We start from the raw sequence: 14,206 nt of genomic DNA on the forward strand, positions 1-14,206 counted from the left end.
TAAGCTCTGTGCTCAGCTCCTTTCCAAAGGTTGAAATTCCCCCAGGAATCATCAGCTCCAAACCTTTCTGCCTAACGGGAGCGGTGTCGCAGTCGCTGCTGGGGGATGCTCCCCACTCAGCTTCAGAACATGTTTTGGCACTTGGAGGACACAGAGTTAGAAAGATCCTGATTGTTTCCCTCCTGGTTGTGCAACCAACTCCATGGATGCTCCCAACCCAAGGGAAAAGGGTGAGTGAAACCAGCAAACATCTCAGTCACCTGGTGGTCGGGCCAGAAAATGGGAATTTTCCCAGAAAATGGGAACTCACCAAAGGGAAGGGGGTTGTTCAGTGATATCAGGGGGGGTGGAGATATAATGACACTTTCTACCATCCATTCCTGATGGGTTTTTTGGGTTTTTTTCATCAGTTCTTCCAAGTTTGTGCCTCTTGAGATGCTGGTGGTGAGAGGGGCCCATCTGCTGGGGTGCTGCTGGTTTGGGTGGGTTTGGGGAAAGCATTGGCTGCCCTCTCCTCACAGACAGGGAATGAGGGGAACCTTTTCTACCATGCAGAAGGAGGGGATCTGGGTCTCCTTGGAGGGCTTCAAAAGATGAAAAGATGGAAACAGAAATGAAAGCCCCAGCAAATAAGTCCTGGCCCAGAGGGAGCATCTCTGGAAGCTGGAGAAGGGCAGAGGAGAGCACCAGAAAATGGGGAAAAAAGGAGAGCAGAGCAGAACTGGGGGGTGTAACCTCCCTGTGCTGATTGCTGTTCCTTCTCTGATGCCTGAAGAGCAGCTCCTGCCCTGGCTATTCCTTCCAACACCTTGCAAATTGTTTCTTCAACCCAACCCACTTCACCCTTCACTGTGACAAGTTTGGCAGATTATTCTCCATTATTTTGTGGGTTTTCCATTGCAGGGGGAGACAAAGCAAGGAGATCTGGCTCCAGCATCACCTGCATAAGGAGGAGAAGGGAAAAAGCCCCCAGAGAGTGCCCTAAAGGCAAGCTGGTTGGAGCTGGGGCTTTGCATCAGCCCAGAGGGAAGGGGGAGAGGGCTCGTGGCATTGCCAGAACTCAGCCAAGATTTCCAAGTCCTGGCCCGTGGCCAGAGCTTGGAGAAAGAGGTTCTGTCAGCAGCACAAAGCAGAGCTTAGCTGGCAAGAGGGAATGAACAAAAGTTCCCCAAAAGTTCAAGAGGTCTTAGCTTTTCTGTTGGGGGCAAAAAAAAAAAGAAAATAGAGATTTCCTGGAAATGAACTGGCTTCTGAAACATTCCTTTCAGAGGTCACCTCCTCCTCTCTCCCTTTTCCCTGCCCTGGGATGAAAGGCCATGGGGAATAATCACCAACCAGCAATGTCTCTACCACCTCCTGGAGAGCAGGGGCTGAGAGCAGCCCAGGGGGAAGCCCCCAGCTCCACAACTGCTCCCACAATGTGGTCATTCCTTTTTTTTTTTTTTTTCCCAGGTTGGGAAAACAAATTCCCAGGGTGGCTTTGGTGAACCCCTGTGTGCTCAGGACATGTCCTGCATCCCAGCAGAGAGAGGATGAGCAGCTGCCTGCTGAGCCTCCTGCACCTTCCCCACAGCAATTCCAGGGCTTTGCTCTTCTGAACAGGGAGATTCTTATTATTTATCAGCTTTAATAATGCCCTCTTTGTGCAGCCAAACCACAAAGCACACAAAGGAACCATTCACCACCAGCTGCCTCCAGCCCCGTGTCCCAAACACAGCAACAGCTCAGCCCCTGCTTTTGGGATGGGGAAAAAAAGGTAAAAAAAAAAAAAAAAGTGCCAGCCAGGAGTTTTGTTTGGGTGCTGGGGTCAGGGGAGCAAGGCACAAAGGTGCTCAAGGGTTGGGAGTTTGGGGTATTCAGTGTTTCACCCTGCAAAGGTGAAATCTGGGAGGGTTTGGGGAGCAAAGGGCTATTTGAAAAATGGCTGGATAGGGCTGAGCAGGTTTTGTCCTCATCCTCTGACAGCTGTGCTGGAGCTAGGGATGTTATCTGGTTCAAATACCAGTTAAGGAACTGCCCTGAAGTGTCAGTGAGCACCCACAATAAAAAAGTGGTATTTCTGAGAAGGAACCTCACAAAAAAAGCAGTGATTTGAGCTTGCAAATAGCCAGGAGCCAAACTTCTGTGGAGCTGGAGGAGTTAAGCAGAGGAGTGGTGTCCTGCAGGGAAAATACCCAGGGGACAGAACCAGCATCAAAGAGTTCTTTTAATCAAAAGTTACTGGGTCTGCTTTGAAGGAAAAACCCCACAGATGTCTGGTGTCCCATGCCAGGCAGCATCTCCCCTGCTCTGCCCACCAGGACCCCAGTGAGCTCCCCCCATCCCCATGGAGCCCCAGGAGCCACCCTGCAGCAGATGCTCCTCAAGCAGAAGAAATGAGGCAAGGCAGATGCTGGCAACCTGGAGGGTGCAGAAGTCCAACTTTTGGGTTGTTTTTGGTTTTTTTTTTCCATTTTCTTGAGACACAAGAGGAAATCAGTGCTGGATTCCATCCCCCAGAGAGGGGGAGCAGGGTGTAGCAGGTCCTCAGCTAATCCAGACTCCCTCTGGTTTATGGGTACCAGGGTGCATCTCCCAGAGAATTTAATTTTTAAGGCATTTCAGCTTGATTCTGTCTGAAACCTGAGATTTTTCTCTGGAATTGCTGTTCCTCAGCACCTCAAAACTCTTTGGGGACTCTCAGGTCAAAACATTCCCTTTGTCCTGCAGCAGCAGATGGATAAAATATCAGGCAGAAGACAAAGTGTGGCTGTGACAGGCGCCAAACCCAACAACATTTTGATTTCCAAGCAGGCAGAAGAAGATCTCATCCAGCTGGAAAAAGCAGGAAACTTTTTTTTTTTTTTAAAGAGTGGAAGAGAAAGATGATTGTGTAAGTCAGGATGTTTTAATTAGGCCCTGCCTGAGTGATAACCCAAGTTCATGAACTCCTGTCCTAATCAGAGGTGTCTGGTTTGTCCCTGGCATCTTCATCCCTGAGACTTTAGGGACAGGTAAGGAAGGACATGTGGGGCCTTTTCTGAATGAATTTGGCTTTTTGAAAATACCCAATCATCCAACCCAGTAATTAATGTTCCTGGAGAAGTCTTGCCTTGGGTTAGAGGTGGTTGATGGATGCTAGGAGCCCAGATTCCAAAGGCAAATCCTTCCTATGGATTTGGGGCATGCTGGAAAAGGTCCTTCTGTAGAATATCATGGTTTTGCTGGAAGAATTGTCACTGTCACCAACCACCTTGGCTCTCCTCATGGATGCATCTGTACAAATAATAAATATAAATAATCTATATTATCTATATTATTTATAAATAATATAATATAAATAATATAAATAATCTGCTCTCTTGCAGGTGGACACACACAGCCTGACCTTCATTTTGAGCAACTTTCTTCTTGGCAACATATCCCCCAGCACTGAGAGCCAAAAGCCAGCCTGGCCATCAGCTCCTCCAGCCCCAGAACCTGCCAAGATATTTTCCTTCCCATCAAGATATGAGAAGAAAAAGCTGGATTTCAACACCCTCCTCTGCCACAGACACTGGTAGGATCCCAGCATCCAACAACCACACAGGAAATCTCCAAGGAAGTGGCTGATTCTCTGCTGCCAAGGGAGGGAGTCCTCAGGATTGAGCTGAAAATGCTGATTTTTGGTTTTTTTCAGGTATTTAAGTCTTGTGCCCACTAATAGACCAAGAGGCAAGGTCCTCACTGGACACTGGAAATATTCCCTGTGTCCCCAACCCCATCAAACTTCTATATTTTATTTATTTATTTTAGAGCAAGTGCCAGGAGGAGCTGAAGCCACCTCCTTGCTGGTTGGGCCACAGCTTCTTCCACCCTAGAACTTGATTTTCTTTAGCCTCACACTGAGAAATACATTTCATGTTCTAAATGCAAACCCTCCAAAGGGTTTTCAGGAGGCTGAGTAGGAATTCAGGATAGAATTTTGGTTATTCAAGAAGAACAAAGAAGCAGCAGGATAAATTTGTTTGGGGTTTTTTGTTTGATTTTTTTTTCTCTTGTTTTTTTGTTTTGGTTTTTTCTGCTTTCATCTGAAAAAAAAAAAAAATAATTGGCCTCCAAACTGCTCTGGGTTTGTTTGGTTTTTTTTTTTTTCTTCTTCTCTTAGGAGAGGCCAGAAGACTCTTGCAATATGATGGAGCAAGGCTGCACCACATTCCCCATGGGAATTCAGGATTTGCCTCCCAGAAGGGACTGGGAAGCCAGGAACAGGCTCCAGTCAGCAAACCATTGCACAACATCTCCTCCATCTGACTCCTTGCATTTGCAGAAGGTTTATTTGCAGGAAATTTTATTCTTTTCCTGGAAGAATGGATTGCTCTGGCATCCACAGGGACAAACAGATGGAGGGACAGAGCAGCAGCAGCTCCGTGTTGTCCCCTCCCCAGGGGGATGTCCTGAGTCAGATGGGACAGGGCAGGAAGTTTGCTGCATCCATGGGGATGCTGGGGAAGGAAAAAGTTGTCCTGGCTTGGAAAAAAACCTGGAAAAATGAAAAAGCCACCTGTGAGGAGCCACCCCCAGGCCCCTTCCAAGGGACTGAAGGAGCTGCTTGTCCCTTTTCTCCTGGGGACCTCATTAAAATCCCTTTTTTTGACATGTAAACCCAAGAAGGGAAAATCGAGAGGGAAGAAACTCGTTTCTAGGAAGAAATTACCTTTTTTTTTAATCTTTTTTTTATAGGTTCCAGCAGATGCAGACCTGCAGGTGGGAGGCTGAGGGGTCACCAGCTTTCTTTTCCTGGCTCAGCCACCACCACCTGCAGCCCTGGGGTTGTTTTTGCAGGGAAAAAAAACCTCTGGAAGTTGTTTCCCAGCAGATAGAAGAAGCATAAATGAAGTTTCCCCAAGGAATGCACTGTGCACAGTGGGACAGGACCCACCAGGAGCTCTGCTCGTGTGGAAAGGGAGCAGGGAACCCCAGCCCCTGGGTGTCCTGCCAGCTGGGGGGTTGCAGGAGGAGGAGGAGGGAAGGAAATGGGATCAGGTTTTTTCCTTCTTTCTAAAGAAAATGTGGTGTTTGTACCTTTTTGGTTGTGTCCTTGTTGGTTTTTTGCCTGATGTGAAAAGGTTTTGGGCAATGGGGTTTTGAAAGAAAAGAAGAAGAGAGAAAAGGGGGAAAAAAAGGAAAAAGGAAAAAGGAAAAGGAAAAAAAAAGAATAAAGGAAAAAAGAAAAAGAGAAAAGAAAAAAGGAAAAAAAGAAAAGGAAAAAAGAAGAAGAAAAAAGAAAAAAGGAAAAAGGAAAAGGGGAAAAGGGAAAAGAAAAAAGAAAAAAGGAAAAAAGAAAGTGAAAAGAAAAAAAGGAGAAAAGGAAAAAGAAAAACAAAAAGAATCAGGAAAAAAGGAAAAAGAAAAAACAAAAAAGCAAAAAAGAAAAGAAAAAAGGAAAAAGAAAAAAAACAAAAAGAAAAGAGGAAAAAAAAAAGAAAAAAGGAGAATATTTCCTTTTTTCTTTCACTTCCTTAACTGCCCCAATTAATACCCTAATTAATAACTTCTCTCCTTTTGGTTTTTTTTTTTTTTTTTTTTTTTTTTGTGGTTTTTTTTTTGTTTGTTTGTTTGTTTGTTTTGTTTTTTTATTGTTTGTTTGTTTTTGGTTTTTTTGTTTGTTTAAGGGGTGCTGTGGGTGCTGTGGGTCCTGCCGGGTGCCCTGCCCGGAGCATCTCCACTCGTGCTGTGCCATCTCCTGGTGACACCGCAGCGCTGCACGGAGGGGACAATCCCCGAAACACCGCGGGGGGACATCGCGGCAGCTTTGCATCAGCAGGATGATTTTCCTTTCTTTTATTCATCTTTATTTATTTAAAAAACATATCTTTTTATTTTTATTTCTTTAATTTAATTTTTCTTTTGCCCCCCGGCTCCCAACTCCCGCTGGGGCTGAGCCCAGCTCTGCCCCTGGTGCCCTCCCTTGGGGTTGCCCCTTTGCCAAGAGGGTTTCAGTTTTAAACTTACCAACCTGATCCTGAAGAGAGGGGGAAATCGAGGGCTCTCATCCTAAAAAGTTCCTCTTCTCCCCTCCCAGCTTTGCTGCTCTGCTGATGGGATTGATCCCCAATTTGGGATTATAATTATCTGCAACCTTTAATCCCTGCTCAACCCAAAACTGGTTCTGGGCACTTGGGCATTAGTGCTGCCAAATCAGTCTTATTTTTTATTATTATTTTTATTTTTTTTAGTGATAAAATTCCCCCTCTCCCAGCCATAAATCTCTGTCCCCTTTCCCCCTCCGAGGGGCTGAGGATGCTGCAGATTCATGGCAAGAAGAAGAAGGAGAAGGAGCAGTTAATTTGTCCCAGAGGAATAACAAGCGTGGGGCCCGGATCAGAAACCAGGATTTATTTAGGAAGATTTTCTGCTTATTATCTACTTAGTAACAGAGGATTTGTCAGAACAGATCAGAGCATTTTCATCAAACCTGGCATCCTGCATGTGGCAGAGATAGTGAGAGGCTGGATTAGAGGCAAAACTCTCTCCAGAAGTGTGGTTACAGGGTTCAGCACTGCCAGGAAGGGAAACAGAGGCAGTGCTGGGAGGAGAAATAATAATTAATAAGTAAAGTAATAAGCAAATTAATAAGTAAATACCCAGTGCCCAGGAGATTGAGCAGCTGGGACTGACCCCCAGGATGCTCCCCTCCTGCACATGGGTGTTCCAGGAGTAATAGCATCATCTGGAACATCAAGGGCTTGGGAAAGGTTTGCTCGACCAAGTAGAGAGGGAGCTGCTACAAAAATAATCCTGGTTTGAAAAAAGAAAATATTGCCTTGTCAAGAAGGAAAAAAAATATATAAAATATATTGGAAAGATCCAAATATATATTATATATAATATAATATATATTTTATATATATATAAATATATATATATTTAAAAATGTGTCCCCAAGGGGCTTAAGAGCCCTGGAAATGCATGAAGGGGCTCTGGCAGGATGGTGGGGACAGAGAGCTGGAGGGCAGAGCTGGGGCTGGGGTGGCCCCACTGCTGCTCTGGGTTATAAATAGAGAGGCAGTTGGTTATTCTTAGAGCTGGGTGAGTTGGGTCTGGAGGAAAGACAGAAAATTCCTCCCAATGAGCTCCTCCCCAGCTCAAGCAAAGCTCCTGGAGGTCAAGTCTGGAGGAGAATGTTGCTGGGATCATCTTGAGCATCAAGGGCTTCACCTCCTGGCTGGGTCCTGGTGCTGGGGGTTGGGGTTCCAGGAGGGATGAGCTCCTGGAATTGTCCTCACCCCACTCTCTGCATCCTGGGATAGCATGGGAAGGCATCACCAAAAAAAAAAATAACCTCACCTTGGGCTTTTTATCTCCCAGGAATCTGCAGCTCCTGCACTCTCCCACCACCTCCATGGGGAGGAGGAAGCTTCCTGAGCCCCACACCAGGAGGATCTTCTCATTGCAGCTTCAAGCTGCCCCCAAAACCTCTGTGGGCTCAGGGAGAAAGATGCAGAAGGTGCAGGAGATGGACAATTTCTCTTGGGCCCAGCAGAAGAACCAGCATCAGGTGTGTTTGGGTGGCTTTTGTCTGTGTCCCCAGGGCTGCCCTCATGCACAGCCCCTGCCACCCTCCCAACCTCTCCCAAAGAGCAGCCCAGAGGCTGTGCCTGTGGGCTCTCAGCCAGATGTATTTTTAACCATTTTTCCTTAATTCATGGAGGACAAGACCTTCCATGGGCATTTTAGCTGCTGAAGGATGCAGCTGGGCACAAGATGTGCTTTCTCACCCTGCCTATACTGCTCTGTACCCCCTAATTGTAAGGGTGCTGCTTAAAAATCTTATTTTTCTTCTCTGTCTCTGTTTTTTCCTTTTTCTCCACATTATACCTTCAAAAATCTCTGCCTGAATCTACAAAACTGTGATGAGCAGAGAGCCAGGACTGACAGCATGTCAGGAGGGTCCTTCCCAGAGCCAGCAGGGTCAGAGGAAAAGCAAAAACCAACCCACACATGATCAAGTTTTTGTAAAATAGGCTCTGAAAGCCAAGCACGAGGAGCATCTATCTGGTTTTAATTTAAAATGCAAAAAATATGGCAATTAATACATGGCAGCACTGCTCTGCTGGAAGGACAAAGTGCAGCTGAAACCTGGGAGCTTAATGAGGCTCAGGGCAAAGCAAATTTGAAAGCAAATCTTTGAAAATCTCTGGATATTCACTGTTCCATTTATCATGCTTTGGCAATCAGAAGGTAAAGCCAGGCTTAGTGTAATGAAGAAAATCAAACAGCCTTTTTTTCTTTTTTTTTTTTTCCCTCCTCCTTGCTGCTCTAAAATCCCAGCTGAGTCCAGCCATGGGAAGCAAAAAAAAAAAAAGAAAAAAGATAATTAAGATCATTTTAAAAAAAGAGGAGGAACTTCTGCTGGCACACAGGGAACCCAACTGCAAAGGTTTCCTCCTGCACGTCTGAGCAGACTGAGAGAGGCTGGAAACTTTAATCACAATATTTAAGCTCTCCTTGGTGACACAAAACTCCTGATCTGCCAGAGCTGGGAAGGTGGCACTGGCTGATCCCTGAGTCCCACGCTGTCCAGGGGGGTGGCAGTGGCAGCCCTGATGCAAACACCTCCCTGAGAGGGCTAGCAAAAGCATCCCTGGGCTACCAGGTGACTCCTGCCCAGCTCAGGCTTCTTCTGGGGCTCTCTCATCAGTTCCTGCTATTTATTTACACCAAGCCCTTTAGCAACAAATCAAGCAATCAATCAAACAAATAAAACATATATAAGATCTCCCCCAAGGGCTGGGCACCAGGCACAGCCATGACCTGGAGCTGTGGTTGTTCCACAGCCTGAAGACTTCTGCCCATCCAGTGGTCACCAAGCAGGATTCTCCTCCACCATTCCATATCCATCTCCTCCACCATCCCACATCCATCTCCTCCCCCATCCCACATCCATCTCCTCCCCCATCCCACATCCATCTCCTCCACCATCCCATATCCATCTCCTCCACCATCCCACATCCATCTCCTCCACCATCCCACAGCCATCCATCTACTCCCTCCTTCTTCTTGCTCAGGAGCTGCCATCCCCTGGCTGGGGGCTCAGGGCAGCTGCCAAGGTTCATGTGAAAACCACCTGGATGAAGCAGGATGCATTTTTTCCCCCAGGGAAGAACCCAAATATTCTCTACCACATCAGGGCTTGCAACCTCCCCTCCCTGTGAGGAGGTGGCTGAAGTGAGACAATCCTCTCTCCTTCAGCCAAACTCATCTGCATTAATCTTCCCCTCATTAAAATCAGTTGTTCTCTTTCTAATTCAACCCAGGCTGCCTGAGCTGAGGAATTAAACATTCATGAGCCCCTCTGCCCGAAAATAAATACAACCTGGAAGTTCATCTGAAGCAGCACAGATCTTTTTGTATTATTATTTTTTTTTTTCAATCAATCATCAAAACTATCTGACTGCTCCTTAGTGCTTGGAGCTTTCAGTCTGTATTTTCAGGAGGGAGTGGGAAACCAACCACATGAGATTTTTACACCCTCCTGAGGTTGGGGTTTCCTGGGAGCAAGACACGAGGGAATGAGCACATTTGGGGATGGTGGAGAAGATGGATGTGGAATGGTGGAGGAGATGGATGTAGAACGGTGGAGGAGATGGATGTGGGATGGTGGAGGAGATGGATGTGGAATGGTGGAGGAGATGGATGTGGAATAGTGGAGGAGATGGATGTGGAATGGTGGAGGAGATGGACGTGGAATGGTGGAGGAGGTGGATATGGAATGGTGGAGGAGATGGATGTGGGATGGTGGAGGAGACGGATGTGGAATGGTGGAGGAGATGGATGTGGGATGGTGGAGGAGACGGATGTGGAATGGTGGAGGAGATGGATGTGGGATGGTGGAGGAGATGGATGTGGAATGGTGGAGGAGATGGATGTGGGATAGTGGAGGAGATGGATATGGGATGGTGGAGGAGATGGATGTGGAATGGTGGAGGAGATGGATGTGGGATGGTGGAGGAGATGGACGTGGGATGGCGGAGGAGATGGATGTGGAATGGTGGAGGAGATGGACGTGGGATGGCGGAGGAGATGGATGTGGAATAGTGGAGGAGATGGATGTGGGATGGTGGAGGAGATGGATGTGGAATAGTGGAGGAGATGGATGTGGGATGGTGGAGGAGATGGATGTGGAATAGTGGAGGAGATGGATGTGGGATGGTGGAGGAGATGGATGTGGGATGGTGGAGGAGATGGATGTGGAATGGTGGAGGAGATGGATGTGGGATGGTGGAGGAGATGGATATGGGATGGTGGAGGAGATGGATGTGGAATGGTAGAGGAGAATCCTGCTTGGTGACCACTGGCTGGGCAGAAGACTTCAGGCATTGGAGCCACCACAGCTCCAGGTCATGGCTGTGCCTGGTGCCCAGCCCTTGGGGGAGATCTTATATATGTTTTATTTGTTTGATTGATTGCTTGATTTGTTGCTAAAGGGCTTAGTGTAAATAAATAGCAGGAACTGATGAGAGAGAGCCCCAGAAGAAGCCTGAGCTGGGCAGGAGTCACCTGGTAGCCCAGGGATGCTTTTGCTAGCCCTCTCAGGGAGGTGTCCTGCCCCAAAAGAAATGTCACTGCTGGAGTGACAGGGGGTTCACCCTGCAGCCCCAGGACAAGCTCCCCGTTGGGTTTCACTGATGTGACATCAGGTGCCCAGAAATTCCCTCAAAAGGAACTTTAACATCTATTTGTCAAAACCATCCATGGTAACCCTCCTGCCACCTCTGTGTCCCTCACGGAATTGTTCCACTTGGAAAAGGCTTTCAAGGTCCTCAAAAGCTCCAACCCTAACTTAACCTACCACCCATTAACTTAACTAACAAGTCCAGTGGTTAACTCATCCTCCCAAGCATCACATCCACACCTCTTTGAAACACCCCCAGGGACAGGGAGCCAACAGCTCTGTCCCCTTGCCCAGCTTCCCAGGGTTATTTCTGCCCTGGAATTCCATGCAGACAGCAAGGATTTCCCTGCAGAGCAGCACCCAGGAGGAAGACCCAAATTCACAGGGAAAGTAAATAATTACTTTTTAATTCAACACACGTGAGCAACAAACTAGGTGTGATTTTTAATAGGCTCCTAATTCAGGTCATCAGTGGCAGTCAAAGACAACAAACACCACTTATTTGGGTCAGCTGAGAGCTGGGAAAGGGCTCCCCAATTTTTTTTTTTAATAGCCAAAGCTAAACAGAGGGTGCCAGCCACCTCCCAGCCCACAAAAACACCCAAGGTCTCAAATGACCTTTGCTGGCCCAGGCTGGAGCAATCACACTGTGCTCTCCAGGTCTCTGTCCACAACCTCTGCCCTTATTTTATTTTATTTTATTTTTTCCCTTGGAACAAGGCACTGTGTTTACCAAGTAAAGCTGAAGAAGGAAAACATCGAGCCAGGGTAGTGCACAAACCAGCCTTGGGAAAAGGTTAGGATTAACTCCTCTGGAGCTGAGCAGAGTTTGTTTCCTGGAAGAGAAGGAGAATAAATAAAGAGGGGTTGTCAGTGAGCCCTGGCAAGGCTTCCCACAGTTATTTATAGAAGGCATTCGTTTCCTTCCCAAGATGGGTAAAGATCCATTAGCTTTCAAGGTGATGAATCAAGTATTAATTAACCTGCTGGGGGAAAAAAAAAATAAGGAGAATATGAATGTTTTAAAAGGAAGCTTCCAGCTGAGGGGAAAAAAAAAAAAAGGAAGAGAGCAAAGCTGAAACTTTCCAGTAAGGTTTTTGTATTGGGAAGGAGCAATGGGCAAGGAAGAGCCTGGCTGGGAAGATCTGACTCTGCTTTGGTAACAGGAGGAAAAAGAAAAAACAAAACCCCCCAAACCCCATGATCTTGGCACGTTTATGGGTGCCATAGGGTGGAGAAGAAGGAAAACTGTAGTGGGGGTTTTGCACCTGGCAGTGACAGCACCCACACCTCTTGGGGCAGCCCAAGCCCCTCCAGCCTGGGTCCCCTCTCCCAGGACCCTCACACACCCTGCTGGGGTGAGCAAAGTCATTTCTCCTTCTGACACCAAGGCAACAAACTGATTTTGCCCTCTAAATTCCCTCTAGAGGTTCAAAACACAAACTGGGCACTGCTTTCAGTGCAAGCAATAAAAATCCAGAGCACCCATCAGGCAAAGAGCAGAAGAGGCAGAACAAGCCCTGGATATTCCATTCACACAGAAATAAAGGAGACCTTGGGGCCACCTCACTCCCCACCTTCCCTCCATCCCACCTGGGCACCAGTTGAGCAAACTCTCCCTTTTTTAATATTTTTTTTTCCTTTGGACTTCTTGCAAAGCAGCAGCATCCTATGGAGAAAGGTACCCACGAGTAACATGGAGAAAAGAGCAATACTTCCTGAAGAAGACACCTGTTTTCTAAGTAAAAATGGCAAAATGAGATGTGAAACCAAAACTGGGCAGCAAAATAACCCAGATTTCCTGGTAGCACCAATCTCAGACCTACAGGACCACCAGACCATCACCTGCTGGCCTGGGGTGACTTGGCTGCATCCCTTCCCCTCCTGCAGGGCAACTTCCAAGTGACATAAATCAGAAACTTGGACTATTTTGGAAGCTGAGAGAGAGCTGAGGAGGCACAAGGTGGTTCATGAAGCACAAAGGATCCTGTCTGAGTTGTGCCTGTGCTCAGCCTCCACATACCCAGAGCTTCAACAACTTTGGGCTTTCAATTTCAAGAAAAGAAAAAAGAAACCCAAACCCCAAGATATGCAGGCAGCCTGCTCCTGCCCAGCTTTTTTTTTTTTCTTTCCCCTGCTGTGTATTCCCCAGTCCTCTACCCACACATACCCACACTACAGGCAAAATATCCTAAAAAAAAAAATTACAAAACCAAACCAAAAAGCAAAATTGAAAGAGCTCTAAAAACCCAGCAGTAATCCAGAGCATCACCAGCTTCCAGGAACCCAAAGCTGCCTGAAGAAACCACAGCTTCTTTTTGTTGTTGTTCTTTTTGTAGAGGGTTTTGGTTGGGTTGAGGGGTTTTTTTTCAGTCTTTTACAATCTCCTGTTTTAAAAAAAAAAAAAAAAAATCATCAATTTGTTCCTTTTCACCCTGCTCAGCTCTGTGGATGTTGTCAGGAGGCACAGCTGAGCTCTACTGGTGCCACTGGGCAGCTGGACTGGGATGAGGTCCTGGGTTGGTTGTGCTGATCCCAGCCTGGAATATCCCAAAGCCCAGCAGGGTGGGAGGCTGCAGGATCCCAGTGAGCTCCTTTCCATCCCTCCCACAACCAAGCTGGTGCTTTCCTATGCAGCACAGACTGTTCTGATCCACCAGGAGAGCCCTTCTGGAATTTTCCTGGGGTTAAACATGAGCTGGTTTGTGTCATAGAAATTGACCCCGTGATCCAACCCACCTCACTCAGATTTTTATTTTCCTTTTATTTTTTTAATTTTTCCTTTTTTCCTCAGTGAGCCCAGGGGACAGGAGGAGGAATCCAAGGCAGGAGAAGGCTCTGAGCAGGCAGGAAGCCACGGTGATGGGCTGCTCCTCCAGCCAGGGGAGCTCCAAACCCCAAAGGGGACAAGGTCCAAAGGGGTCAGAGCAGGAAGGAGCATCAGGAGGGGAGGATTTCTCAGCCAGCCCAGACTAATGCAGAGATTTTTCCAGTGGATAAATGTATCCTCCTCTCAGCAGCACAGCCCAGCCCATGATTACAAAACCTGGGTTTCTGGCTGCTTGCTGGAGAGAACACATCCCAGAGCAGCCCAGGGCAGGGGAAGGATCCTGCCCTTGGCTCTGGCCTTTTTCTCCATGAAAACAAGATAATCTTGGTGTAATGAGAGAGCTGCTGGGACTTGCCATTCAGCTTCATTAAAAATCTGGGGAAAGATGCATGCATTTTAATGAAGTTCTGGGAGGGAAATAATAATTAAAAAAACACCCAAACAACTGTCTACCTGGCTAGACTGCAGGGAGATGAACTCGTGGCTTCATCCACCCCTCAGTCTGCTGCCTCTCTGCCCCAGACTGAGCAGCCCAGGCTCTGACTTCCAGCAGCCAAAAAGCCTCCTGAAGAGCCAGCCCAGCACTTTCTGATCCCTCCTTCTCTCAACTCAAAGCCAGGTTTCTAAGTGCCACCAGCATCCAAGCATCCAAAATCTTAGAAACGTGATGGGGGAATGCTCCCCAAATCAGGAGGGGACCCAAGAGAGCTCAGAGCAGATTTTTTTTCCAGCTCCTGCAG

At 47.2% G+C, this 14,206-nt stretch overlaps 1 long non-coding RNA gene across 1 annotated transcript in view; it reads right to left on the minus strand.

Moving 5' to 3' along the window:
* Positions 1 to 11,205: 11,205 nt before the first annotated feature.
* Positions 11,206 to 14,206, minus strand: part of LOC115599320 — a 28,515-nt gene continuing 25,514 nt past the window's right edge. The window contains exon 7 of the long non-coding RNA XR_003988315.1: positions 11,206 to 11,472. This is a non-coding gene — a long non-coding RNA (uncharacterized LOC115599320). The remainder of the gene's footprint in view (positions 11,473 to 14,206) is intronic.

This window comes from Calypte anna, chromosome 18 (genome assembly GCF_003957555.1).
Source record: "Calypte anna isolate BGI_N300 chromosome 18, bCalAnn1_v1.p, whole genome shotgun sequence".
Classification (NCBI taxonomy): Eukaryota; Metazoa; Chordata; class Aves; order Apodiformes; family Trochilidae; genus Calypte; species Calypte anna.